The sequence below is a fragment of the Myzus persicae genome, unplaced genomic scaffold (assembly GCF_001856785.1).
Source record: "Myzus persicae strain clone G006 unplaced genomic scaffold, MPER_G0061.0, whole genome shotgun sequence".
Classification (NCBI taxonomy): domain Eukaryota; kingdom Metazoa; phylum Arthropoda; class Insecta; order Hemiptera; family Aphididae; genus Myzus; species Myzus persicae.
The window spans coordinates 487,814-515,803 of record NW_019102619.1 but is presented as its reverse complement, the minus strand read 5'-3'; the positions used below and the strand labels follow the sequence as shown (position 1 = coordinate 515,803).

At 27.9% G+C, this 27,990-nt stretch overlaps 1 protein-coding gene and 1 long non-coding RNA gene across 5 annotated transcripts in view; both read left to right on the top strand.

The window, feature by feature from the left end:
- The window catches only part of LOC111032700, a 42,935-nt gene extending 33,860 nt beyond the window's left edge, over positions 1 to 9,075 (top strand). Inside the window, exons 2-3 of the long non-coding RNA XR_002604331.1 lie at positions 6,388 to 6,465; positions 8,695 to 9,075. This is a non-coding gene — a long non-coding RNA (uncharacterized LOC111032700). The remainder of the gene's footprint in view (positions 1 to 6,387; positions 6,466 to 8,694) is intronic.
- A 3,022-nt stretch (positions 9,076 to 12,097) lies between these two features.
- The window catches only part of LOC111032699 (facilitated trehalose transporter Tret1-like), a 50,683-nt gene continuing 34,790 nt past the window's right edge, over positions 12,098 to 27,990 (top strand). The window contains exon 1 of one of the 4 annotated variants that reach the window (XM_022313137.1): positions 12,098 to 12,116. The gene's annotated coding sequence lies outside the window, so the exon portion shown is untranslated. Of the gene's footprint in view, positions 12,117 to 13,865; positions 14,079 to 27,219; positions 27,926 to 27,990 lie in introns of those variants that run through there. The other 3 variants (XM_022313135.1, XM_022313136.1, XM_022313134.1) reach the window with 3 other exon arrangements.

Genomic DNA, 27,990 nt, shown 5'->3' with positions numbered 1-27,990 from the left:
GTTAATTGTTATTAGTTTATTACAAACTCGCCGGAAAAATGCGCATTGCATATATTTTTAGTTGCGCCACGCAGTTGTTTTTCGTCAAGATCAGTGGCTTATTCAGGGAGGGGAAGGCAGTAATGGACAGTTTTCCTACCCGGAACTATCTAAGGAATAAAAAATATATATGTTCTAACTTCAAATTGTCACTTATGTTTTCATTTGTATTATTATTTGTTACTAAGTTTTTAATACTATATTATAATATTTATAAGATTAAAAAGGGAAAATCATTTTCGAATTCTGCTGACAAAGGAGTCTGGCGATGGGGAGAGTTGGGTGGCTAACTTAAATTCCTTTCTACGGCACTGTCGGCACTGCATTTGTTTGTTTTTTTTTCCTGAGTACTGTTTATTAAGATAAACTATTGTCTATTTTATATTCTATTCCGAGGTTGTTTAATTTATTTTGTTGTAATTAAAATCAATAGTTAAATTAGTTTGAGAAAATACACACATAGGTATTATTGTTGTTGATAAACCTGATAGATTGTAAATAATCACTCATTGATAAGATATATAAATAATGTATGTTATTAATAAATCAATGCACATATATTATAAATATATCCACATAGTCCAATATTTCACTGACTTAAATTTTTGCATTATTGTAGTCCAATTGAAAATATTTATGGCTTTTTCAGCTATTTCCTATTTGTCTTACATGTGCATTTTTGTTTAAACAAAATTAATATTATGAATAGTATAAACTATTACTAGGTACAATAAATGTTTTTCGAAAATTCACAGTTTTAAATTAAGTTTCCCACATTTATATTATGTATGAATTTTATACACTGTATAGTATACTTGATTTGTCGAAAGACTTTGACAGTTTTGACAACGTTGCGTTTTTAATGTATCATATCACACACAATTGTATGTTTTTTTTTCATAAAAATGTATTTGACGGTTTGACCTACCGACAATGTGATGTAATCATACAAGCATAAAAAAGATATAACACACGTGCAAACATAATTTATTAAAGTTGATCTAACAGGGCATAAATTCGTACATTTATAAAAGTTGTCAATAATTTCTGTTCAGTGAAGTATGAATTTATTACTTTTTTCAATATAGAATAGATAGGTTTACACATCAAGAAACACACAGAGATACTGGTTTATAATAATTTTTCGCTGAGAATTCTGTTTTTATAAATATTTTTGTAGGATACATTTTTCAAGGAGTGATAAAAACAATTTTCAAAAAATTTTCGACTAAAATTACAATTATTATTGCTAATTCACCATCTTAAAATAAAAATAGTAATTTTTAGACTTATTGTTTTTATTTTTTTTATTGATATGTTAATAAAAAAATAGAAGGCTATAATATTACATAAATAATCTTCAAAATAATTTAAACAACCTTAAAGATACTTTTACAAGTATGTAATATATTATTATTATTATTATTGGATTTTAAAGTTTTACACAATTTATACACAACAACAACATAATATTTTGTATTAAACATTATTATTGCAATAAAAAATAAACTAGCTTTACCAAAAAGGTAAATATGATCATATACCTAGGTTAATTTTCATCAAATTTAAATAAATTATTATTTTATTTATAGGTATATTATATGTTTACACACTTTCTAAATTGTAATTTATTTACAAAATGGATATGAGAAAAAGTTAAAGAATAAAAATAATACATTAACTATTTATTATAACAATATATTATACATTTAAAATGTATATACATGTATTACCGTATTACATAAAATAAAGGTGATAAATTATGACTGCTCATTTTCTTGTGGGTTGATCTAAAAATTCGCAGAACTTATTTCATCAACCCTATTTTTTCCTTGAATAACGAATTTATTTAAATTCTGATTTTTATATTTTTTTAAATATACGCTCAAAGTTAATTTTTTCAAATTCTTGAATTTTTTTTGTACCACTTAAAGAGTGAATTGTGATTTGTGGCTGTACAAACGTGTGTTTTTCAAATTAAAACCCCCCTCTTTACTGTTAATTAGTGTTTAAATAATCTTTTAGTATATTTAAAAATCAAAAAAATCAGATTTTTAGTACCTAATTGCATTATTAAAGGAAAAAAGCTTCGACCGTGTTTGGTGAATCGTCCTGTATATTGTATTAGTGCTTTTTAGAGTACTCCACACCCTCGTGTTGTGTCTGTCTCACAATAGAACAACATGGATTGCGTTCAGTAGAATCAATTTTATGTATTTTATATATATCCAATATTAGAGTTAATTGACCTAACCTAACTTAAAAGTAAGAGCTATGGCTAATAGGTATTGGTTTTTTCTAATTGTTTGAATTTGAAAATCTAAACTATAATATTGTCATCATTTTTTTTGTGCTTTGGGTTTTCACTATAGGTATTTCAGTTTTTAAGCAAAAACTAGCATTTTTATATTTTAAAAAGTAACATATTCAGCATTTGTTCGAAAATTTAAATATTGTAGAAAACCAAAATACTAACACAGCAAATCCTCTTCCCTTTAAATTGTACAGGTTAATTTCATTAAATCAAAATTTCACACAAAATTGGTTATACCGAACTCAAATCTGAAATGTACGACAGAGACAACATATTATGGATCCTATTAACTCGCAGCAAACCGTTAATAGTACATAATATGCAAATAGGACAATAGGTATATCCTTTTGAGAATAGAGGTTCTCCTCAAGTTTGAAAAATAAAATCAAGGAAGAAACATCACAAACCAATTTCCATCAAATTACAATAAAATGTAATTAAACTCCGTAAATATAACACATAATATGTAATAATGTAAGTGATATTTTTGTCATGTTAATTTGAAATGTCGAATTAATTAAATACGATTGTCAAAAATGTTTTTGGCTAATAGTCAAAAAAATATATAATAATATCGTAGTTCATTAAATTAAATTCATAATGAAACGTTACTATTCAACAACAACGTTGCCCTTGGAAGCATATACATATATTTTACGTTGTATTGTTTTACGATATATCACCTATTAGTATTCAAATGCTCGATTGTATAGTTACAAAACTTATTATAATAGTATAAGGCTTATAAATTGAAAACGATGTTAAAAATATTTATATAGAACATAATGTGATTATATTATGAACAAATATTAATATTTAATACGCTCCAATTAGTTCTAAATTATGCTTTATAAATCATTTAACATCAAGATTATAAAGTTTCAAATTGTATAACATCAAATCATGTTTCACTGTTTTACAAATCAAAATCATAATTATACTTTTAGTGTTAATTTAAATCTCTTTGACAATTTATTAAGCCTGTAATAGAATAGCCGATAATTTGATTGCGCGTTTTAAAATGTAGACAATTTGCTATTCGGTAATTATTATTTTAACACGTTTTTGAAATAACACATTGAAATTTTTAATCGGTGTAATAACTGCTATAGTGAGGTTAGGTTACAAAAAGTAAGCAAATAATACAAATAATAATATAGTTGAACTATATATTATATAATATACTCACAGCAGTAAAAAATATTAAAATGTACAATGACATAGAATTCTTTATAAATATTTATTCCATATGTACTTGTATAATGGAAGTTTTCATGTAGACAATAACAATACGAAACTTAACGTACGAAATGATATTTCACTTTCTTAATATACAACAAACAATAATGTAGTAGAATAATGTTGTAGATTTTAAATAGATTACAAACTTTCCAATAATATGTCTATAACAAAATTAAAAAATTATATTTTATAATATTAGGTCTAAGATCTAACTGTCGAAGCAGATACAAAATATGTGGAATGATGCAATATATTACAACGGAATAAGGTTTAGGTATAGGTACTCAACAGTTCATGTTCTGCAGTATAATATTTTCTTGTTGAAATAGTCCTATGTCTAAAATAAAACGAATGTTTAACTAACATAAGTTTCACAATAACGATGAATAATAATATTGTGTTGCAATTCTAATGAAAAAATGTCAATATAACGGTAGTATTTTCATAAATATTTACTTAAAGAGCCTGTAATGCAAATTAGCTTATAAGTTATAACTAAGGAGGATATCTTTGTGATTCACTTGAAATTAAAATATATTATTATAATCATATTAATTACAATAATTTTACATAGATAATAACGTATGAATTATGTTAAATTAAATAATAATTAAAATAAAGAAGATCTATAGCTTAAGGTTTCCAACTTTTTATACATTGTTGTTGATATATTTCGACTAAATTTGTGACTTTTGTTCTCAGATTAAACTGGATATAGTGTGTTCTTTAAATATGAAATGATAATACATGTATACCTAATATTGTTAATTGCTGCTGAGAGACATTTGTTAAATAATAATATTTATTCTATACTTACCTAAAAACATTTTTAATTTAAAAAAAAGAAAAATCTTACGTAAGGTACTTTTGAATATCTTATGAATTATAAGATCATTAAGATCGAGTTTACAGAGGGATTATTTTAACAGAAAATATTTAATAATTCAAATATATCGATTTTTTTTTTCATTTGAAAAATCTAAAACCTGTGCAATTCCAAATTTAATATTGTTATTAATTTTTTTATTATGGTATCAATTTTTGATTTTTAAACAAAAATCGAAATGTGTCGTATTTCTGAATATTTAAAAAAAATTATGATTTATAAATTAAATATAGCTTTTGATAAACGAGAATTTCAAGTTTAGATTAGAAGAGTGAAGTGGCAAGGGGTACCTCGTGAAATGTGTGGTACACCACTCAGCTTATCTATAAACTTGAAATGATTACTAAAAAAGAACTATTCGTTCAATGTTTAATATTTGTATTATTCATGTGTCAACAGTTTTCGAAAAAGTCTCGTGTTGTAGATTACGTATATGGAAATATTAAATTAAAACATTTATGTCAGGTGCTTGGGTAGGTGGCCATCTGAAAATTAAAAGCTGACATTTAACGCTTTTCGAAATAATATGAGTGTTTATTGCTGTTATAAAATAATCATCCCGTAGTAAATACAATCTATACTTGTGCTAGTGACTAATAATATACATACCGTGCACACTGCACATATAAGGAAACATAAATAACGAGTACGTAACATTTTATAAAAATTGTTTTGAAATTGTGCAATCGAATTTAATATAGTAATTTTTTTTCATATAATCAGTGCAGCTAGGTATATATATATATACTGTATTGTACGGATGTCTGAATACAACTTTTCGACGACGGATGAGACGATTGCCTCAGTGTTTACAACCATTTTTTGTATTACATTTAAATTTAAATTACATTAAGTTTTATTAATTACCACGAGCAATAGGGCTAATGGTTGTAGATAATTTTAATAATATTTTTAGTTTATCTCATTATAATAATTTTATTATCAACAGTAAATAGTTATACCTATTTATACTGTAATATTATGTTTGTCGTTCAGTGCACTAAGTAATATTGATTGTACTTTCTGCACACGTTGTAAAATTATGAAATAGGAATCATGTCCGTACATTGAAATAAATAAATTTAAAAAGTATACTTTTCTTCCAATAACAATTATAAGACTTAAATCACATGCGTTAATTATACTTAACATATTAATACAGTTTGAAGAAGTATAAAAAAAGCTTATCGTATATAAATATATTATTCGTAAAACGATTGCGCAAACTAATACGCAAAAAGTTTGTACTGATAATTATTGATAAATGATTGATCGTATAACATTTATCTATTTGCTCAGCTATAGGTACCGAATTCATTGTGCTATAACCGCATTTACTGTATAATAAGTTGAAACTGGTAGTTAAGCAACTGGTCAAGCGTGGTGACATTAGGTTAGGTTAGGCTAGGAACCTAGAATTGTATACAATAGTCGTATAATAGTGAGTCGTTAAGTTATTGAATTGTGTTTCGATTTATCGATTCTGATAGTGACTTTTAGGGGCGTCGAAAGCATTCTACAGTGTTCATAATAACAATCTTCTCCAAAATAATAAAACAGGGCTATCACCCTCGCATAGTTTAACAAATAATGAATCAAAAATTGTATTATTGTACTCATTCATTCAAAATATTTGTCTTTAATTTCACATGTAATATGTCATACCAGTTACCACGATAATAAAAATGCGTGGTCATGAATATTATTCATTATATATGTTAACAATCGATATATAACATAATCGTACATTATACAGCTTAGTGTTTATTTATTAATATAAAAACATTTGACATTTTACAATATTATACTTGCACAAAAACACAATAAATATCGTGTACACACACATATTTTAAATATACCTACTACAAGTGTGTTATTTTGTTGTATTAATGATTTTTATTTTCAGTTAATAAAACAGTCTGCTCCCACGGACTGAAAATCGTTTACGACGCCTCTGCCGTCTTCGTTCAGATACAATAACTATGTAAGTTACCATAATTTTAAATATATTATCTCATCCCTTTCCAACAAGCAACATATATATTATATACTATAACAACACACGTTTCGTGAAACTTGACGTTCTTACCGATGATAGCATGTGGTGTATTTAAAGCCGTTTCCCACACTAATATTTATTAAAATGTATTCATAAGTCTTGGGTTATAATAATATATTAATATAGTAAGATAAACTTAAACTGTCAGTTTACACTATATAATATAATATTTAATAATATCGCAATATATACATGCATATATTACATACACATGTTTAACGGTAATAATCATTGCTCAACCAATACAAATAATAATGTAAAATATGTGTTTTCTGAGGTAGTGTAGTATAACAGCACAGATTAAACAAAACTTATTATTTAATCTGTGATAATAGTAGACAACGTATTCTGAATAAAAGATGTTCGAAGTTAATTATATGTATATACATTGTATAACATAATCGTGGAAATTGTCATAATAGACTACAGACCTCTTGTCTGCGGAGTGTCGCAATTATTGTTTATCATAACCAAACGCGGAAACATACGATTGTCAAAATAAATTTTAGTCGTTGTTCGTGATCCGACAGAAAATAATAAAGGTAGGTCTCCCGAAAAATTAACGTTTTGAGTCTTGAGTGTTAATCAAACCAACTCGACAATTGCGTAGTATATTATATACGACAAGTGAAATAGATATACAGTCAACCATAAAAGAAACACAATTAATACAACGATCTACAGAATAACAAAAAATTATAGGGCATTATATTATACAGGGTGATTCACCCAGGCATAATCACCACCATTTTTTCCTCCAATAAAGAATTTGTTCAAGAACAAGGTTTTTTAGAACCTCCTAACCTCACCTAATGTCAGAACCTTTCCTGAATCCTGCAATTACTTTTAATTATTTCTTAATTCTTGATCGGACAACACTTTTATAATTTAATGTGACATACCACATACCACAAACTGTATACCAAATTTCTAAGAAGAACCAAAATGTTCACCTCGGGCTATAGACGACTCGACACTGGTATTGCGTCCCTATATTGAAAGCAGTATTTATTTATTATATTATTTACTATAATAGTGCGGTAGAAATAAAGAATCTTCGGGTCGTTAATATTTTGCTGAAACCTACTACTATCTCTCGTGAAATCTTTACGACGAAAATGTAATATTTTACACATATAAGCATACAGCATTAATATTAAAGGTACATCATGTATTTTACACATAACAATCGGGCGTTAAAAATATTTACGAATATGCCATAAAACTTGTCATTAAAGGCCTGAGCGTGTATTGCGTAGGTACATATATTGCGACCTTTAAACATCATATGAATATAATATTAATATATAATGAGACATAGGTAAACTATACCATATTATGGATTCGAACTACAGTTGTAAAGATTTGTCAGCACGATTGTCAAGGTCGGTCAGCGGTAAAGGGTAAAATATAAGGGTCCTTTTTTTAACATTTTGTCTCATTTCTATTTATTTGATTATTTTTCAAAAATTTCATTTTCCTTATTACCATTTAGGTTTTCTAATCATGTTCAACTATATAGGTACTTCATTATATTTTCGTATAAAATATATAGTCCAAAATATTTAAAAATCAATCTTTCTACATGACGCGTTGTTTTAAGTAATGATTTTGATGTATTTCTATATTATAGGTACTTAGTAATTTGTGATTTAACAACTCAATTAGTAGTTACACAAAAAAGTCATCGAGCGTTTTTTTAAGTGATACACAAAGTGATATTTCTTAACTAACATCCACTTTTTTATCATTTCAGTAACTTAACATCGTCTGAAAATAAAATTCATAAGTACTTTTTTCAAAATTATTCATCAAAAACATTGATTGTTTTGACAATGAAAATATTTTAATTTACAAGATATAAAATTGTAAAAGGAAAAAATTTATAAATCTTAATACCCATACAAAATCAAAATTAAATTGTAGGTATATACATAATATATATAGCAGCTATAGCTTGTATTTGGTAATGACGATATAGTGATCATTATGATGATCATTATAATGATTATATTATGAGGAATATATATTTTTTCGTTGGGTGGAGAGTATATTTCGAATGTTAGGACATTAGAAGATTATAATTCTGGATCTGGGTGATAGCCGATAGGTTGAAGCGAGTGTAGATTTAATTTGACCTGGGGTTTTTGACAGAGAAGGCAGATGTTGCTGAGGGAGCAATGAAATTAGATAACTTTTGATTAGTTAGTCAAGAAAACGTGATAAACTGGTGGCAAGACTTGGCAAGACTGTAATAACGGCAAAAGGTAAGTAATGACTAGTAAGTTCATACTTCAAAAGGCAATACTTAATATTTTCCATAAATACTTACATAATTCAAACACATAAATATTCAATACATAAAATGGAAAGCGGCAACATAAACTTAAACGTTTTTTTTCGCTTTCACTCGAAATTATAATATAAAAAGAGACTTTTGGGTATCGTAAGTCAATCCCCACTATTTTAGGGATTTATCATTTTGTATCATTTAACTCAATGTAAGTTATGATCCCGAATCATATTTTATATTATATAATTAGTTTACTATAATAAATAATATATTATACATTAAATGTGGATTATTTTAAACAAAACACCACACACACACATATTATTTGTTAAAAAATAATACATTTTTATATTCATTAATACCATCTATTTGACGCAGTGAGTTATCGAGTTTTTGTGGTCGCATAACGTACACACTACTATAGTAGGACATCAACCAAACCTAAACATCCTTTGATGTTCGTCAGCATGTGAATAGATAAATTAACATTTATCAACAACGTTCGATCTTAACCAAATGTGATAAGTACATTGTAAAATAAAATCGGTTGTACTTGTGCATTAGAGTTGTTACATTAACACCAAAATGTGAATGTGAATCCGGTTTTATACTATTGACGGTGTTATTACTTATCTGCACGCGGCACGCATCGACTATAGACGTGATGTAAATAATTATAAACTTCCAAATGTCATAATTTCGAGACTGAGGCCAATTTTTAACTTCAACATCGTTTTTAGAACACTTAACTATATGAGTTAGAACAAAAAAATTGCATTAGATATATAGCGTTCGTTAAAGTATGAATAAATACCAAATTTGAATTTCGTTGTTTATGAGTACATGCGTACTGCAATTTACATTACTGTATAGTTTCGTATAGTAACACAAACTTCTGACCGACTTCACGTCACCGGCCGCGAGTGGGTAAATATTTTACTATTATGAGCAGCATCCACGACGAAATTTCGGTGAAAAGAGTCTTGAACATGCCTCCATATCACCTCCGACTCGACAAAATGCGTCTCCTGTTTCCCGAAGATTATGATTAGATATGCGCCAGGAAGCTAGTAAAGGTAAGATGCACATTAGTCACCTATAATAATGTTATTTACAGGTTCCTTGTAGGAATAATGAACAGTGTATGTGACTTCAAAATTTTTTTTAGAATTTATTGAATTCCCATATAAGGTGTGTAATTTTGGAAAATCTAAGTCAAAATACTATAGGTAAAACCATTTACTTACGAAAAACGATTTTAAGCGAAGACGATATATACGCATATATTTCTATGTTTATTTTATGATTTTACTGCTATTCAAGTTTTTTATTACAGAAAAGATTGCATTTGAAAATATCATTATGTGTTCCTATAAAATATAATATATTAAAATTTAAAAGTTTTAAGTACTAATCACTAATATTCTTCGTTTAAATATCTAATTTCATATTTTCATCCAAATTTAAACTAAAAAAAATATCTGTAAAATACTGTTTATAAATAAACATTTTATTTTTTTGGGTTACAGCATGAACTACTTGAGAGAAACCTCGTATATACATGTATATAAGATCTTAATAACAAAATTATTTAGAAATTTTTGTGAATTTGAAAAAATTTGAACTTCAAATGCTTTTAAAAAAAATTGTGCATGTGTATAATTTTAAAATACTTATTATAATAAGTTATGAAGTATCTTTAAATGTAAAATTGTTAATGCATCATACATTTTTTCAGTTATTAAGTAACCACGACAACAAAAATCGTATTCAAAATCTGTCGGAAAAACAAAAAAGGTGTTTTTGAACACCCAAATTTAATATCCAACACAGGTTAAAACTATCATCAAATCATAATAACAATACATTTCATGCAACCAGTAAAAACCATTTTTACGAGTATATATAAAAATATACTAATTTCTATAGTTACTATTATAATCTGTAACCAATGGCAACCTTTCATAAACAAGAAAACATTTTCGGTTTTCAACGAGAATTTTAATATCCTTGTATATAATCTCTTTAAAATGCACATTTTGGAAAATTCTTTCTGGTTTCCTCATAGTGGAAGGAACTAGAAAGATACTGTACAAATGCAAAGTTCCTAGTTATCATAGTTTAGGCTCAATGTTTATCAGTCAGTCAGTCTGAACAAGTTCGATTTATGTATACTTATAGATTACAAATAATGTATATTTATACAATATACAGGATGTTTTTTAAAGGTAAACATTTATTTTCTCAAAAAGCAATGAAGTTTATGGAACTATTTTTTATTTATATAATCTTGTTGCCTAGTTTATGTTGTTTCATAATGACTTCAAATTAAATAGAAAAAATACTTCCAAAACCGTTAATATCTTTTTAGAAAATGAATGTTTACATTTGAAAAATCACTCTGTATAGTAATAATAATAACAATATCACGACCGAACGGGTGGGCTAAATAAAAAACATAAACTGCGTCGCAGACTGCCGCGGTGGGAATAATTGCGTTTTGAAACACGTCACGGGCCAAAAATCCTCGGCTAAGTTTAGCCACGGCATTCCGAAAATAAATGTGGGATCGAGCTATAGGTACAGTGTATACAGCAATCGAGTACCGTTTGTGTGACATATCGTTGGCGCGTACAATATACTCATACCCAGGTTCTGTTCCGTGTGAGTTCCGGTAAGGTCCGCAAGTCGTATGTGACACCACGCTTGCTTTTCCGAGCACTATACGCGTTACCACTAACCTACGAGTTACGAAAATCATAATAATTTAATCACTGTCATATTTCAAATCGCTTCAGTGTTTCCGACTACAGTGTTATCCTCATTATTGTTCGATCACAATTTATATCAAGACCTAATATCACTATCATCTATCACGGTTGCAGTCGACTCGGGGACGTGTTTATAGCATTTTCGCTCGCCCCCTGGCACACAGCTGCGGTCAATGCCACTGTACTAAATGTCAATATATTGGTACACTCTACACTTACAACCTACAGTACGACCGAGGTAGAGATTGATCGTTCAATTTTGTATGCGATAAATTATAAAATCAACTGCAACCATAACATTTAGTAGTAGATTTATTTTTGTCGAATCGATATCTTTTACACTCGTCTGCGAGCCACGATATAAACTTTTCAAAACGGAAATTTCGTGATCACCGACATCGTCTTCATATTTTGTGATGGGAGGAAATAGCAAGAAGAAGAAATAAAATCAACTGTGCAGCGTGTCTGAGACTAAAGTTCTACACAAGCCAGAGTATTACAGAAAACTGCAAGTAAGTGATTTTTGGTGTGGGACGGATTCTTTGTTTTAAAAAAAAAAAATATTAATTCACCTAAATATTATATTACGAAAATGATAAACAGTTATAGTTACATTTATAGTTGTCATATGTTTAGCTCTGTATGCCATGTCGCAATTACGTTTTCATTACAGGGTATTATCAAAATATTACCCTTTGTTCGGTAGGGAAATATAATTAAATACGTGGTCGTATTCGTTGTCGATAGTATAAACTCGAATCCTGCAGTGGGCTTAGAATTTTTTCACTCTGCGAGTGTACGAAAAGTATTTTTAATTTCCTTGAAGTTTGATTCTTTCTGATTTGTAAATGATTTATATATGATTCATAAAAAATATAAAAACTTATTTGTATTCTCTCATAAGTAAGCTATATACGATTTTTAATTTTCACTAAGCATTAAAATCGAACTCTTTAATATTAGGTATACGAATGAAGAACAACTAGAAGAAAAAATCCACATATTTTTAATTTTATACGCTAGATGAAAATTTTAAGTTAATAGGTTGTGTACTTGTGTTTAAGTTTTCAACTTTTATTGGGAATAACATTTTTTGGGGATGTGTAATGGGAAAAAATTCAGTTGGTTTTATTAGGTAATTTCATTTGTTTAATAATATGTAATGTCCTATATTATAATAATATTATTATTATATGTATATTACCAATTACCATCAGTAGTGTCACGAATATTTTATCCGTAAGGGCAAACATTTAAACTACTTCCCCACCCACCGACCCATAGACGCATACATACATTCTACATACAATAAAAACCTGCCTATGTATGATTCATTTTTTTATTATAAAATAAATACAGATATTATTTTATAATATCAACTATAACATTCATGTAACAGTTTATTATATTATTTTTTGTTGTTTTATTACTTAACTTTTAACTTTCAATAGTATAAATACCCTACCTACGCATAGAATAAAATATTATCTTTCCAGTTCCCCTGGCATACAACAATACAGCACGTTTTGTTACATATTAAATTAGCTGAATCCTAGAGTAAGTCAGTAAAATATACCTACCAACATAATAATCATTCAATAATGATAATGAAATATAAAAATATTTTTACAAAATAAGTAATTACCCGCCCATCCAAAATTGTTTGGGGCAACTGTCTCCAAAAAAGTATGTTCGTGAAACCACTGATTATTGTAAACGATTACAACTTAACGAATGGCTTTTGGATATAGTTAAATTGATCGTATTTATGATTGTCGGATAGATCACATTGCTTTGCCGTGAGTAGGTACTTTAAAATAATAGTAAACACCGAAATTATACGTCATTGGGCGGGTCAAGTTTTTGGTCAAGTTTTCGTAAAGTTCTAAGATTTTGATTTCGTCTCGATTCGCGTTATTTTTTCCCCGCGGTTCCCTGTTGTGGACCTAAACCGCACACGACTTAAAGCCTATAAATACCTTAACCTACACAATATTATTATTTAATACTCGAGGCATATAGGTACTCGAAAATAAAATACCATTCGATGATAACTGTCTCGAGAGGTGTCCCGTGATAGTGCTCATCACCTGTTGCGGCGGCGCTTTGTGGCGAGGTGAAGGCGTGGTGTACGTGTGCGTATTATATGCTTATACATGTATGCATGTGTGTATGTGTGTGTGTGCAAGTGTGTATTACTCACTGCGAACCGCGCGCGCGATACAACGCGTTTGTCATTGTCGAGGCTGATGGACGGACAAACCGGTGGCAGTTTATACCGGGCTTTCGACGAAACCGGTTAATCCGACGAATTCGCGTGCAAGTCTCCCGGCACTTTGAACTTGCCACTCATACACATCACTTGCCACTGGTACGCGTCATTCGTCTTATATTATCGACCCGCTGCCGCAGCAGCAGCAGCAACTCCTATCGTTCTGTCCGCTTTATATCAACCCCGTGGCACGTCGTATACGGTAAGCCAATATTTTATTATATTAACATTTGTTCGAATTCGAGTACAAACGATTAGTAATTGCGAGGGCTCTGATTATTAACAATAATAACTTATTATTGTAAATCTGGTTGCGCTTCAATACGTGATCTACAAAAATAAAAATGATATTACTATTTGTGTGGTATAAACATTTACCTTTTTCATTTTGCTTAAACTTTTATATGAGGTTATTAAAGTCTATGAATTAGCAAAAATTGATTTAGTTATAAATACCCAATGAGTAGATCATTATATATTTGGCAGATCTCATTATGTTGAACCAAACAATTGTTGGTACCTATAGTACCTACCTAATTATAATTCTAAATCTTTCATTTATTGATGGTTTATGTTATATTATAATAATCATTTGTGTACCAATGGTAGTCATGTTTCTATTTTTTTCAAAGTTGTACTTCGGTTGAATTGAACGGACCAAATATATACACTATTAGCTCTATGAATTAAAATTTGTATATATCTTGAAGCGCATAACAAAAGACCCCCGGCCCTCGCGATATTGGTTTCTCTTGGTTTTTATATTAATTAGATGGTATTAAAATCAATGTTACTAATATAATATAAATATATATATATTACAATAATATACCATTCATAATAATACAGCAAACCTACGTGTGAAACAATAATTGTTTAGAGCAATTTATTAGGTTATTAATATTACACTATTTCCTAGCGTCGTCAATCGTTATAAATTATTATAAACATACAGAAATCTTGTTCTAAGAACTTTCGAAGAAAACACATATCGGTTAATGAATTTTTCAAGTATTAATTATTACCTATATTTTTGTACGGCACATCTTTTGAGGATTCATGGAAAAACTATGTGTAGTATACTAGTATGTGTAGGTACTACCTAAATAATATGTACTACCTATTAATTGTTAAACAATTCAAATGAATATAATATTATGTATTATTTTGATTGAGACTTAAAATAGATTCTTTTATGATGCATAATTTTCATTTTCCTAGGTTATTTTCTATATTATAAACGTTTGAGTAAAATTAATGATTTTAAAATTGTATAGAATGTCGGGGTTCTATGGCCTTATTTCTGAATCAGTCCGTTGTAACAAGATGAATAATATATTTAACTATATTTTTTCAAAAACTAAAACAGTCATTTCTATGAATAAAAAATAAAAATAATATAATGAAAATAAAAATAAATATTGTGGTGGATACAAAGAGAGATGATTATACCCGCGTGGATAAAAAACGGATTATGATTTTTATAGTTAATTTTATATTGTGATTTACCTATTACAGGTTTAAAGCGTAGTTTCGATGGCATACAACTGAGACTTATGAAAGAACTGCCTATCGAATGGTTTAATTTTCACAAGTCGTTATTATACTTTTAACATAATTCAATTAATTTCATAAGATTATACTTATGTTATGTATTCTAACATATTGTGGCATTTGTGACGTATATAATTTTATATATATTTACAAGCATACAAATAGATACGAGATATTCACACTAATGCACATGCTTATATATATTATGAGTGTGTGTATGTGTAGTGTTGGTCATTGGCGGAAGAAATTATATACATTTGTTTTAATACATAATATATAATATTACGTGAGGAATATTAAACCATATTGGCTCGTATAAGTATGACCTTTCGATGCGTATTGTTATTATTTCCATATTCAACTTATTTGAACGTTTTTATAATGTGGCCAAGAAAAAACCTATTCCAGATATTATTGTCTTTGATTTTACTGTTTTTTAGTATCTATCCTGAAAACACAGAATTTAAAGCTTTAAAGTTATACAATTTATTGTTATAGCTGCAATATGTTGTATAGTGCGAAGGTTCTTGAAAATCCATTACATATCTACCTACATCACAATATAATATACCTGAATACATAAGGTCATCCACATTATTATACAAATGTCAATATATCGTATAGGTACATAAATATCGTTCATATAACAGAAAATAAACTTTATATAAAATAATAAAAAAAAAAATTTCTCGACCAAACAGATACTGAAAATTTGATTATAAAATTCAGATAACTAGGTAAAAAGTAAAAAACATCGTACATACATTATAATACCTACCTACCTACCTATTAAATGGGTAAATGAGCAATGGGCGTATTTATAAATGATGATTTATAAGGTTTTTTTTGAAACGTTTCCAAAGTGCGTTTACATGTTATATATGCACAATTGTCTTTTTTTAAAATTGGAAAATATCTAACTTCCCACATACCTAGGTACTTAAATTATGGTTTTTGTCAATAAAAATACAAAATAAATTTCGTATAGTAACCTGCTCGGTTAAACCTTTACAATATGGATAATATTCACATACATGTATTTAAACATACAAGTGAATTTAGTAAATTATTTTCAATAACGACGGATAAATAACTATACATTAATATAGGTTTCTAATGTCTATACATATTTTTTGGCCAACCCATCACACCATACTATATAAACACGACTCATTTTTATTTTACGAAACAAATTCATACTAATTTTTTTACATTTATGCCAAATTTAAAATTATATCTGTATCGTTATATTGTGCAACCCGCAAGTTAAGTATTAAATATTCAAGCTATCTTAATGGCTCCTAAAAAGTTCATTATCATGCAATAATAATATAATAAAGTAGTATTGATGTATCCATAAAATCTAAAAAATGTACATTTTTTTATCCAGTTGGTTCGATATCAAGTTGTAAAAAAAACTACGCTTAAAAATGGTGTAATAATGTCCATCAATTTTGAGTTTATATTTTAAAATGTATTTAATACAATATTAGGTATAGTATGTTATGTTTTTAATAAAATATTTAAATATGTAGAGAAAATTACAAGAACATCATTACATAACGTTTTATAAAGTCAATATTGTTTACATAAATATACCCCTATAGTTATTAATTATCGACTGTTAAAACTAAGACTGTTAATTAATTAAGACTGTTGTATAGGTACAATACATTCTATACAACTATTTATTTATACATTAATACAATAGTTATTCATATTCAATCACATTTGTGTGTACATAGAAGACCAAAAACCAAATGTACCAAATTTGATTTACTTAGTGGTACATTTTTATATTTGACCAAGAAAATGATGTATTAGTGTTTTTAATAACATTTATTAAAAAAATAAAAATATTTGAAATATTCATATCCATGGTCTGTAGACTTATGTAATAAGCAATTAATAGTATGAAATACATACATATTATAATATAGCCTTATAGGTGATAGGTTTTAGAATATAGACTATGTGTAAAAAAAATTGTAATACAATATTGGCTCTTTATCATTATCACTTAAAAAATATTTAACTTTATTATATTATATAGTGATATATTGATATTTTAACGTCTAAGTTTATACAGAGTGATTCTTTTAAGAAATTTGTTTATTTATTTTATCATTTTTTGATGATATTTTTTTTACATAATTTGAAATCATGACAAACCCATTTTTACTGTTTTTATCATAAGATTTTTTAGGCTTTACTTTTTTGAAACACAGCAAACATTTTAGATTTTGAGCTGTGCAATAAATATATTAGTATACAATTAAGTTACCATTTGGAGCATTAAACATTTTTCAATCTTCAACTCTGGGGGTGGTTTATTGTAGAAAATTTTACTAGTTTTTAAGGATTTATTTTGAGAACATATTTATTTATCTAAGTTTAGTTACTTTAATTCTGTTTTAAATAGTTACCTATTTATAGGAAGTATTTAGCAAAGTATATGAAAATATTTTTGATATTTATTTACATTTGATATGTTGCCAATATTTTTTAAAAAATAATTTGTATTTTTAAAAATATTATTATTATTGGTGAATTCAAAAGTACAACCTGCATGCCCAGCTGAGTTTATCTCTACCAATAACCTTTTAGTGACTTCATTTAATTCTACGACATATTTCACCACAATATTAAGTAGGTATTTAAATATCACAAAAAAAAAAATATGTCGAGTTAGACATAATAACAATAATAATAATAACAACAATAATAATAAACCATCTATACAGTTATAATATTTGCATAATTCATATTTCGAAAAAAATAATCGGAACATAAGTTGTTGACGTGTGAACCTACTACCTATGGCTATCATACCTATAATATAGTTAATCAATATGCAACTGTAAATTAAACATAACATTTTATATTGTAGCTTACTCCTTAGCTGTGAATCGTAGGTCATAAATTGGTATAATAAATAATGAGTAAACTATGATTAATATGGTTTGTTTTTTTAACTTTTTTTTCGAACGGAATGATTTACTTAATAAATTATTACATATTTATGCCAAAATGTTAAATTATTTAAATTCAGCGTCACATTGAAATCCATTATGGTAAGGTATTTCATCATATCAAAATTTAAACTTTATTTTATGCTGAAAATATTTTTGTCAATTAGTTATTTGACATACCAAACAAAAGTACAGTCTACACACCTAATACCATATTTTTACTCTGGACTCATCAAATTTGCTTAGAATATAAAATACCTAATTGTATTGATTATAGGTTTAAAACGTATTATTCGAAAATAACATTTTTTTATTCTAAAAACATTTATAAAACTGTGAATATATAGTAAATTATTAATTTCATAGGTAATTAAATTGTTTATAGAAACATATAAAATAAATAAGAGCATTTTCTACGAATAAATTCATCGTTAAAATATCTTCATAAAAAATAAAAAATATAATGTACTTTTTATATAATAATATACAAGCATAGTAATATTGTGTATAAAGTTAATATTCATTTATAAACCTAGAGTTCCTATTAAGTGGGTAGTTTTAAATGTATAAGAAATGTAATAAAGTACCATGACATTTATTTCTAACTTATCAATAATTTAAACATTATTTTGTGTATTTTTATGGTATGTGGGAGACACTTTTGTTCTAAAATAATAACATTTATCAATAATATATATTTTAGATTAATAGCGAATATGCTGGGTATTTTTATTTTTGTTTTTCCTTCACTACCTTTTGGTATTTTAGTCCAAATATTACTTAGGTTTCATGTAAGCAACGACTTTATAAAGATCTGGAATTGCTCATTAACATATCAAGTAAAGTTGGTACTTGGTTAATTACTCTGTATACTACATCTTAGATGTAAATGACAACCGTAAAAATATTGAAGAAATCTCATCGCGTACAGATTTAACTCAAAATTTGCGTTCGTTTTCAGTACCTACTACCTACGTGAGTTATTATGAATTATCCTCATTTTAAAATTAGAGTATTAATATTTAATACCTACATAAGTCTGTGTCAAAATGAGATCATATATTTCTAAAAGCACAACATAGTAAACGGTTCTAGTTCAAATTGGGGAGTTTACTGGGCCTCCATCTAATAATTTTAAAACAACCATAGATCCTTCAGAAATCTTTTATTTAATAAAGGCAATACATTTTGATATTTTAAATCGTGCCTAACATGCCCAGTCAATATATTCCTTAGACCGTATGGTTTTTTTTTTGTAATTTGGACATCGAAGATACGCATTTATTATACGTCATATAATATCGACATCAGTACCATATACATCAGATTATTTAGAACGAGTATAGGCTCACAAGTCACACTATATACAATATACATGATAAACTTTAACCAGGCGAGAAATATACCACTAGATTCTAGATTGGAAGTCAAATGTTAGTTAAATTTTAGTTAAAGATAATCACCAGTAAGTTAAATGTTCTAAAATGGGTTTTATAATAAAATAAATCTAACGTTTTTGACGAATATTAATTGTTCATAGGGATAGGACTGCGTTATTATTTGTCTTTAAGTGCAAAACTGCATAATAATAAGTAGTTATACATTATAATACATGTACTAACATTACCTACACAAAAATAAAGAAACAAGATGTATATATTTATAAATTTAAATTTATTTTTATTGCGTAGGTAATTCTATTCAACAATGTTGTTCTGATCAAAATGAGTCGCGATTTTCTTTATATTTTTTTTCTAAGTTTATTTTTGTTTTTATTAAATCAAAAATCGATTATATTATATATTATTATATTAACAATTTAAAACCGTTGATAGGTGAATTAAACTTCAATTTAAAATTTAAGAAAAATACACTAGAATATAATTTTTTATGGGTTCTGATTTGTGCCTATATCCATTATTTATTAATGCATTATTATAAGTTTAACCATTGTCACATATATTCTATATTCTATTAAAAAAAATAATTTTAACAACGGTATTAATTAAATAATATCTTAAGAGGACGCATGTGTTGTTTCAGTCTTACAAGAGTATAACATACCAAATTTTAAGTTCAGCAGATCACGTTTAGCTCAGTTAGCATAACAATTACAGCGAATTAACCTCTTATTAAAATTAAAGGTAAGATTATTACGGAAGGCTTCTCATGGGTTTTTTTATTATATTAAAATTTTAAAAAGTTATGAGTATTTAAAAATTGTAAATTGTTTGTACAACTTAAAATACTATGTAAAATTTGATATGTTACGCTCTTGTAAGGCAGAGAAAACACATGCGGGTATGGCGTCCTCTTAAGGTTGATAATCGTTGAACACTTATATGGATAGTTATGCCTAGCTTTATCCTTTTACAATTTGTTACTTTATTGATTATTATAATTTATGGCATACTTACTTAACTTAAAATAACAATATTGTTTTTTCTTACGTAGGTCATATTTTAGTAGGTACATTACACTTTAACATTATAATATTATGGTAAAAACAACGAGGTATATTTCAAGTTCAAAGTTGGACTTAACAAAATTTTGTATTCAAATTTCAAATGAAACTTTATTTTTATTTTTATAGTTTACGTTATCATATTTTATCAATATTTTGAATTTATCGTATTTTTATATATTCTATTTTTCTGATGTAGGTACCGTACCTATATTTTTAACCACGACTAAATGTTTAGATAGCTAATATACAACAACAATAAATAAGCATTCACACACTACAAACCATCATTTGTTGAACTCGTGAAAATTCAGTTACAGAAAAATTAATTGGACATTGGTTTGTATTGATTTGATAACAATATTGCCTCATACATTAATGTTAGTAATAGGTAGGTACTTACTACGTTTTACTTTTGTTAATTGAGTTTGACCACTAAAATGTATAATTGGATTAAAACAATTTTCTTTATAATATAAAAATAAAAATTTTTCAATAATCATATAAATGTTTGCAGTCGGTTGAAAATGATAGAATCTCAATTTTACACCAGGAAGGGTTTGTTAAATAAATAAATAAGTAAATAATATCGAATGTAACAGCTATTAATTATTTATATATCAACTTAAAGACAAATGGGCGATTGTGAATTCCATCGATACCTTTTTTGTTAATATAAATTCCACTTTTACATTTTTTGTGCCTGTAAAAATATGTAAATTCCACTTGTGTAACGTTTGAATTGCTAAACGTTAACTCTGCCGATATTATTTTTAAATTATTTTTTATTTAAAATTTTTTAATTTTTAAGTTAAATTAAATTTCATTATAACAAACCACATTTTCTTTCCAAATTTAAAGCTAAAATCAATTACACATGGCGTTAAATGTCCTAAAATTTAAGGCAGCTATAGTTAATAACTATATAATTTACTTTATATAATTGTATAATATTATATAAATAAGATTAAAAATTAAATTTAATTTAAGGTCAAAATATAATTATTAACAAGTGAACACTTTACATTTTAATATAGTATTTAAATTAATTAACTAACAACATTAAATCGTAATAGATATAATTTATTATTATTTTTCAAATGTATTATTTATAATTAAATAACGTATTTATCATTTATTGTACATATAAATTATGTAGCCTTTTTGATAATATAAATTAAGCTGTTTAGATTGAGGCCCAAAACAGGGTGTTAATTAAATTTTTCAATGAATATAAACTCATTTAATGCAAAATGTTCTAATTGATCAATTAGTAAGATCGTGGGAAATTAAACCAGCAATGTATTCTTATTAAAATATCTAATTAGCGTGTATAAATTAATTCATTCGATAACACTTACCTACTAAAAAAGTTTTTATGTGACGTACATTTTACATTTATCCTACAAGAAATAATCATTTGATTGTCGTAATTATAATCAAAATACAAATTAAATTATACTAATATTTAGTAATATAGGTAGTAATATCACCCAAGATAAACCAACTACTTACGGTGACTACGTACTTATATATACACACACATAAATGTTTATATATAGTTCAAAAAGAAGTTTTTGTTTTTAATTCAATATAATCGACATAATAAAAAAATTGGCTGTTTTTCAAATATTTGTTTTTAATTTATTACTATAAAACGTATTTGAAGTTGTTATTTATAAGTTCTTTACGTTTGTTCAATTCGATATAATAATGTATTTATGTGACACTATACCTACAATAACCTACCAATAATATTAATTCATTCATTAGGTATGTTATTGATAAACCCTCTTTAAATATAACAGTCATTGAGTCATACCACATAAAGAATGTTTAGAAGGTTTAATAATAGCTATGTTAAATTTCCATAATATAGGTTTTGGTAGTTAACTAATACTGTTATAAAAATCATAATTCATAACTATACAATTATAGCCATGACATTGACAATAGCTATGTATATAATACAAATATTTGTTACAGTTATAGGTGCATTTTAGATTTTGAGCGAAGCGGTTGATTTTACAACGCCACGTGTTTAAAAAAAAAAAATGTTGTGTCAAACTATATTATGGGTTCTTTGGGCAATATAAATGCTTCAATTTTAACATTTTTTCTGGTAGGAAATTGAATCTAGTTAATACTTTAGTCAAAAATAAAAAATTCCAAGTTTTTTAAAAAATGCAGAGAAAAACAAAAGCAAAAAAATTAAGTAAGAATGTAACTTTTTACGCAAAACCAGTTTTGGATATATTATATTGTCGATAAATAATTGTTCGATGGGTCGAAAAAATTTTAAAATTTTATACACTCCTTGCTCATAATTTTTATTGGTGTAATTAGAAAAGTTGAGAGTAAATTCATAATCATATTGTATAAGTGTTTAAAGGAACAATTTTAACAAAATTCGTTAAAATCATGAAAGTCATGAAATCAAGCAAATTATTTTGAGATAGAAATGTATATAATTTTTAAATTTTTAAGTAAACATTGAATATTTAAAATAGGGTTTTTCATATAAGTAGTTCATACCATAGCTGTAACCAAAAAATAATTTGAACATGGTTATGATTTATAGATATTTCAAGTTTAAATTAGGACAAAATTAGATATTTAAATAAAAAATAACATTTTTTTTAGTTATTTTTTTGTAATTAAAAAACATTTTATTTGAAACTTTTAAAGGATGACTTTCAATCAAACACACAATTACATATTCAAACTCAATGTTTGCGGAAAAAATATTACTTATTTTAATAACAATAATATCGTAAAATTACTTAGTAATAAATAGGCTGACAAATCGTCTTTGCTCAGAATCGGTTTTTGTATAGGTACAACATGTTGTTATATCATTGAATTCAAATTTAACACATCCATTAGAGTGACCCACACAACACAATAAAATGTTCAACAGAGCGGTACTCACTTTGACTACCTTTTTTTTTTTAAATTTCTATACAGTTCGTGCATTGTCGTATATACACTGCTGATGTTTCCTTTTTTTCGACACATGTGAGCAGTGTATCGACTACAACTGCGCAGTTTTTTCTCAGCTATTGAATGGATTCCATCTGGAGGGACAAAAACGAGTAGGAAGTTTGGTGTATGGTTTCCCGAATTCCCGTACTCGAAATCTCACCCTTATTTAACAAAACTAACGCCCAAACAAAAAAAAAACCTATAAACAAAACATCTGTAATTCTATTTAATACATTAGATAATAGATATTTATAATATAGCACAACTGTATAAGTATACTCGGTGGAGATATTCGTGTATTTAGTACAATATATATTACAGTTATCCCATCATACATTTAAAATGTTGATGAATTTTAATCATGCGAAGTTATTAAAAACTGATAAACAATGATTTTGTGTATATATGGTTCTATAACTTGTATACTATACTTATTATACTTGAAAGATTCCTCTTCCCCGATACCATGACTCAAGAAATCAGTTGTGATTAAATAGTTGTCAAAACCTCAAATACACGATTTTTACATTAGACCACACAATAAAAATCTGTTTTTTTGTTTGTGTACAATTTATTTTTAAACTTATACCCAACCAGATTTGTCAGTGATTGTGTTCGTGTTTTTTTCTTTTTTTGAGATGCATCAATAATTCTCAGAAAATCCTAAAAATCAACTCTGTACAACTATTATTATTGTATATTCGTATCTCTATAAATTTCTAATATATTTACAAATACGTCTCTACTCTCTACACATGTATTTTAGAGAATTTTAGCTTACATCCAAAATAATGATCATCATCTCACATGCACGATGCACGTAACAAAGAAAAAAAAGAAAATCATTATTGCTCCTCTTAGAATCGAACAAAATACAAAGGTTATTAATTATTATTATATATTATTATTATTATATAGTTATAATAATATAGTAAAAAACAAAAACAAATGTACAAAAATGAATTGTATGGTTATTATTTTACCATTACTATAAACTCAGAGACAATGTTAATGACTCGCCGCTGAGTATTTAAAAAAAGTTAATTAAAATTCCTTACATTTATAAATAGCTTACAACAGTTAACAAATTCAATTCAATCTATGCAAATACAAAGGTGTAAATAATAACGCACGCATTGTTTTTATATAACCGTATTTTTTAACTCCGTAAAAATTATTCGTATATTTTTTAAGGCACTAGTGAAAAAAAAACTTCAACATTCATTTATGCACGGTTTTTAAGTTTTCTAGAGCAATGTGATTTATTGTTCTATATACACAATTGTATATATCAACTGTTATAATATAAACTTCAAAAACGGAACTGTGATTATCATCGTTTATTACAAGTATCATCATCTTCATAATAATATACAGTAGGTAGAATTAAAACGATCACCTAAAGACTTCTACGTATATTATAATAATGCGCTCGGAACCCATTTCTTCACAACACCGTGATGAATCACCTATATAGAGTTCATTAATTCAGCAATTACCACGTTTGAACTCGTTTGAAATTCAATGTAGGTATAATGAAGCGAATGGTGCAGCAGCAGATTTTACTTATTAGTTTTATTTTTGATGGTCGTCAGTAGGTTTTCCTTACGCTTTTTTCAACATATTATGCTAAAAAAATGACAAGTATTTTCGTAAAAGCCTACTCTTTCTTGCAGTTGATATACATATAAAATCATTAAGACAGGGCATTATTAGAACATTCACCCTAAATATCTACAATAGTTTACTCAGATCTTCTCAGAGCCCTTTCATCTCTTTCAATTATAAGTTTATTTACGTGTTAAACTGTGTCCTAAATAATTGTTATGTTTTACACAAATAATAATTGTACCTACACAATAAAATATATACCCAACTGAAACAGATAAAAAATGAGATTTAACTTTAATATTTGTACAATTACTAAAATGTCGATAATACATTAACTAAAAAAAATAAGTCATGTTATTCAGTTGATGTATTATTAATAATATAATAATGGTTAATGATTTCTTTTAAATTTTGTCTGAATTTTTATGGGTATATTTTGATCTACTTTTCTTGCCTAATTGTACTGAACAGGACTTTTTAAATTGAAAAGCCTTTACAGAATTTAATAACGTATGAACGGTAGCTGCAGTATAAATTATTATGTATTGTACATTTGTACTCTAGCTGCTACTGCTACTATAGCCTAATTTATAATATACACCGCTGTATAGTACAACTTATAGTTTATACTCTATAGGCACGTACATTGGATAATGAATACAGTTATGGGCGCACGACACCTCGGAAGAAATCTATTTCGGAATTAACCTTAGGTGGTTCGAAAATATAGATATTTACCATTTTGTACTGACCAATACAATGATTACGGTATACCACAAACGGCATAAGTCGACATTGGTACTGTTGTAATGGACGCGGGTTCGATACACGACGACTTAATGATGATGTCGTCATCGGCGCCATGTCTTGGCGTTTCGTGCAACGCCGAACGCGATACTCAGTATTAACGGCACGCCGCCGTAATCCGCTGTAGATACATAACGATGTATAAATGTATAATAATAATGGTTATGACGATAAACGATAATTGCCGAGGGAAAATCCACGGTCCAAAAACATGGAGCAGGCTTATGGCGAAATATTCGCATAACAGTTTCTTTTTTTTTTTTTTGCGACGTGCCGATTTCACGGTTATACTATAATTATACGGAGCGCGTCGCTCATGGGCCGACATAAGTTTCCCACCGCCTACTAATAATTCCACCCCTCCATCGCTACCACGACCTAGTGCTTTTTTATTTTTTAGTTTCCCTCGGAAATACCGCGGAGAACTTGCACACTGGTTTACGTCCGAAACGGGTCCCGCCGTGTGATAGGGTACGGCGACTTGTAGTGGGTTGCGGAGGGGTTGGCGTGGGGGTGAAGATTCGGTCTACGGGAAAGTCCGTGAACCGCAGCTGCGCACGGTGCGTCACCGCCGTCGAGATGAATGGAAAAGATTTCGTTGAGCGATGACGACAAAATACGATTCTCCGATCTCGTTATTAATATACCTGTCGTCGACGTACACGGTTATCATAATATTATAGTCACCGCGATAGTGATAACCCAGCGTTTCCCGTCTCCTCGACCCCGGCCCCTCTTCGCCCTCCCACCGTCGCAGTCGAGCGTCTGACGGACCCCCACCCCGTTCGCCCCCACTCGACAAACTTCAGCGGCAACCGGTTTGACTGATAATGATAATAATATATATATATATTTATATATATATTGTATTCTACGCGGTCGAGGCGGCGGCATGCCCATACACTGTTGGCACGCCGAGTACCTTTACGCTGCACACACCCCCTACTCTACCGCGGAGAACGCGTATTTTCCTCTCAGTCACGCACCGCACACCGCACCGTCTGCAATAGTATTACACACTCTACTACTATATTATAATACACACCGCGACCGCATTTTTTTCACATATATACCAGAGATACCTGCACGATAGTGATATTATATATTTCAATTTAATATACATACGAAGTATAGTAGTGCAATTTTTTTTCCTACACATAAGTACGTTCGCGTGTGCATCATTCGCTGTATTACGTACTCATCAGGCTCGCATCAAGTCGCGTCATACGTCTTACGCTTGTTTTTATTATAATATAATACAATTTAGGTACACGTCACACACTCAAATATACATATATATATATATTATATATGTATAACCAAACACATAACGATTATATATATTGTATTTCGCGAGTGCGGTCAGTGTGTATATATATAATATAAAGCTCAGGTTTCGGCGACTTGTATAGATCACATCGCTTTCGCAGTGCACCGCGATCGATCAACGCCGGAGCTTTTTTTTCGATGGGATTTCGCAATCCGTACGTGTCGGTACTTTCGGTCGATTACAAGTTGCGCGCCAAACTGATGCCACTTAGGTCTTAATATATAATATTTTATATATTATACATTTTAGCTGCATTAGAATTCAAGAGTGAAAACCAAAATTTATAAGCACCGCCAACGACTCGAGTACTTACATATAATTTTATAGTATTTATTATTCAAGCATATAGTACATACATGCTACGTATATTGTACCTTTTTTATATAATATA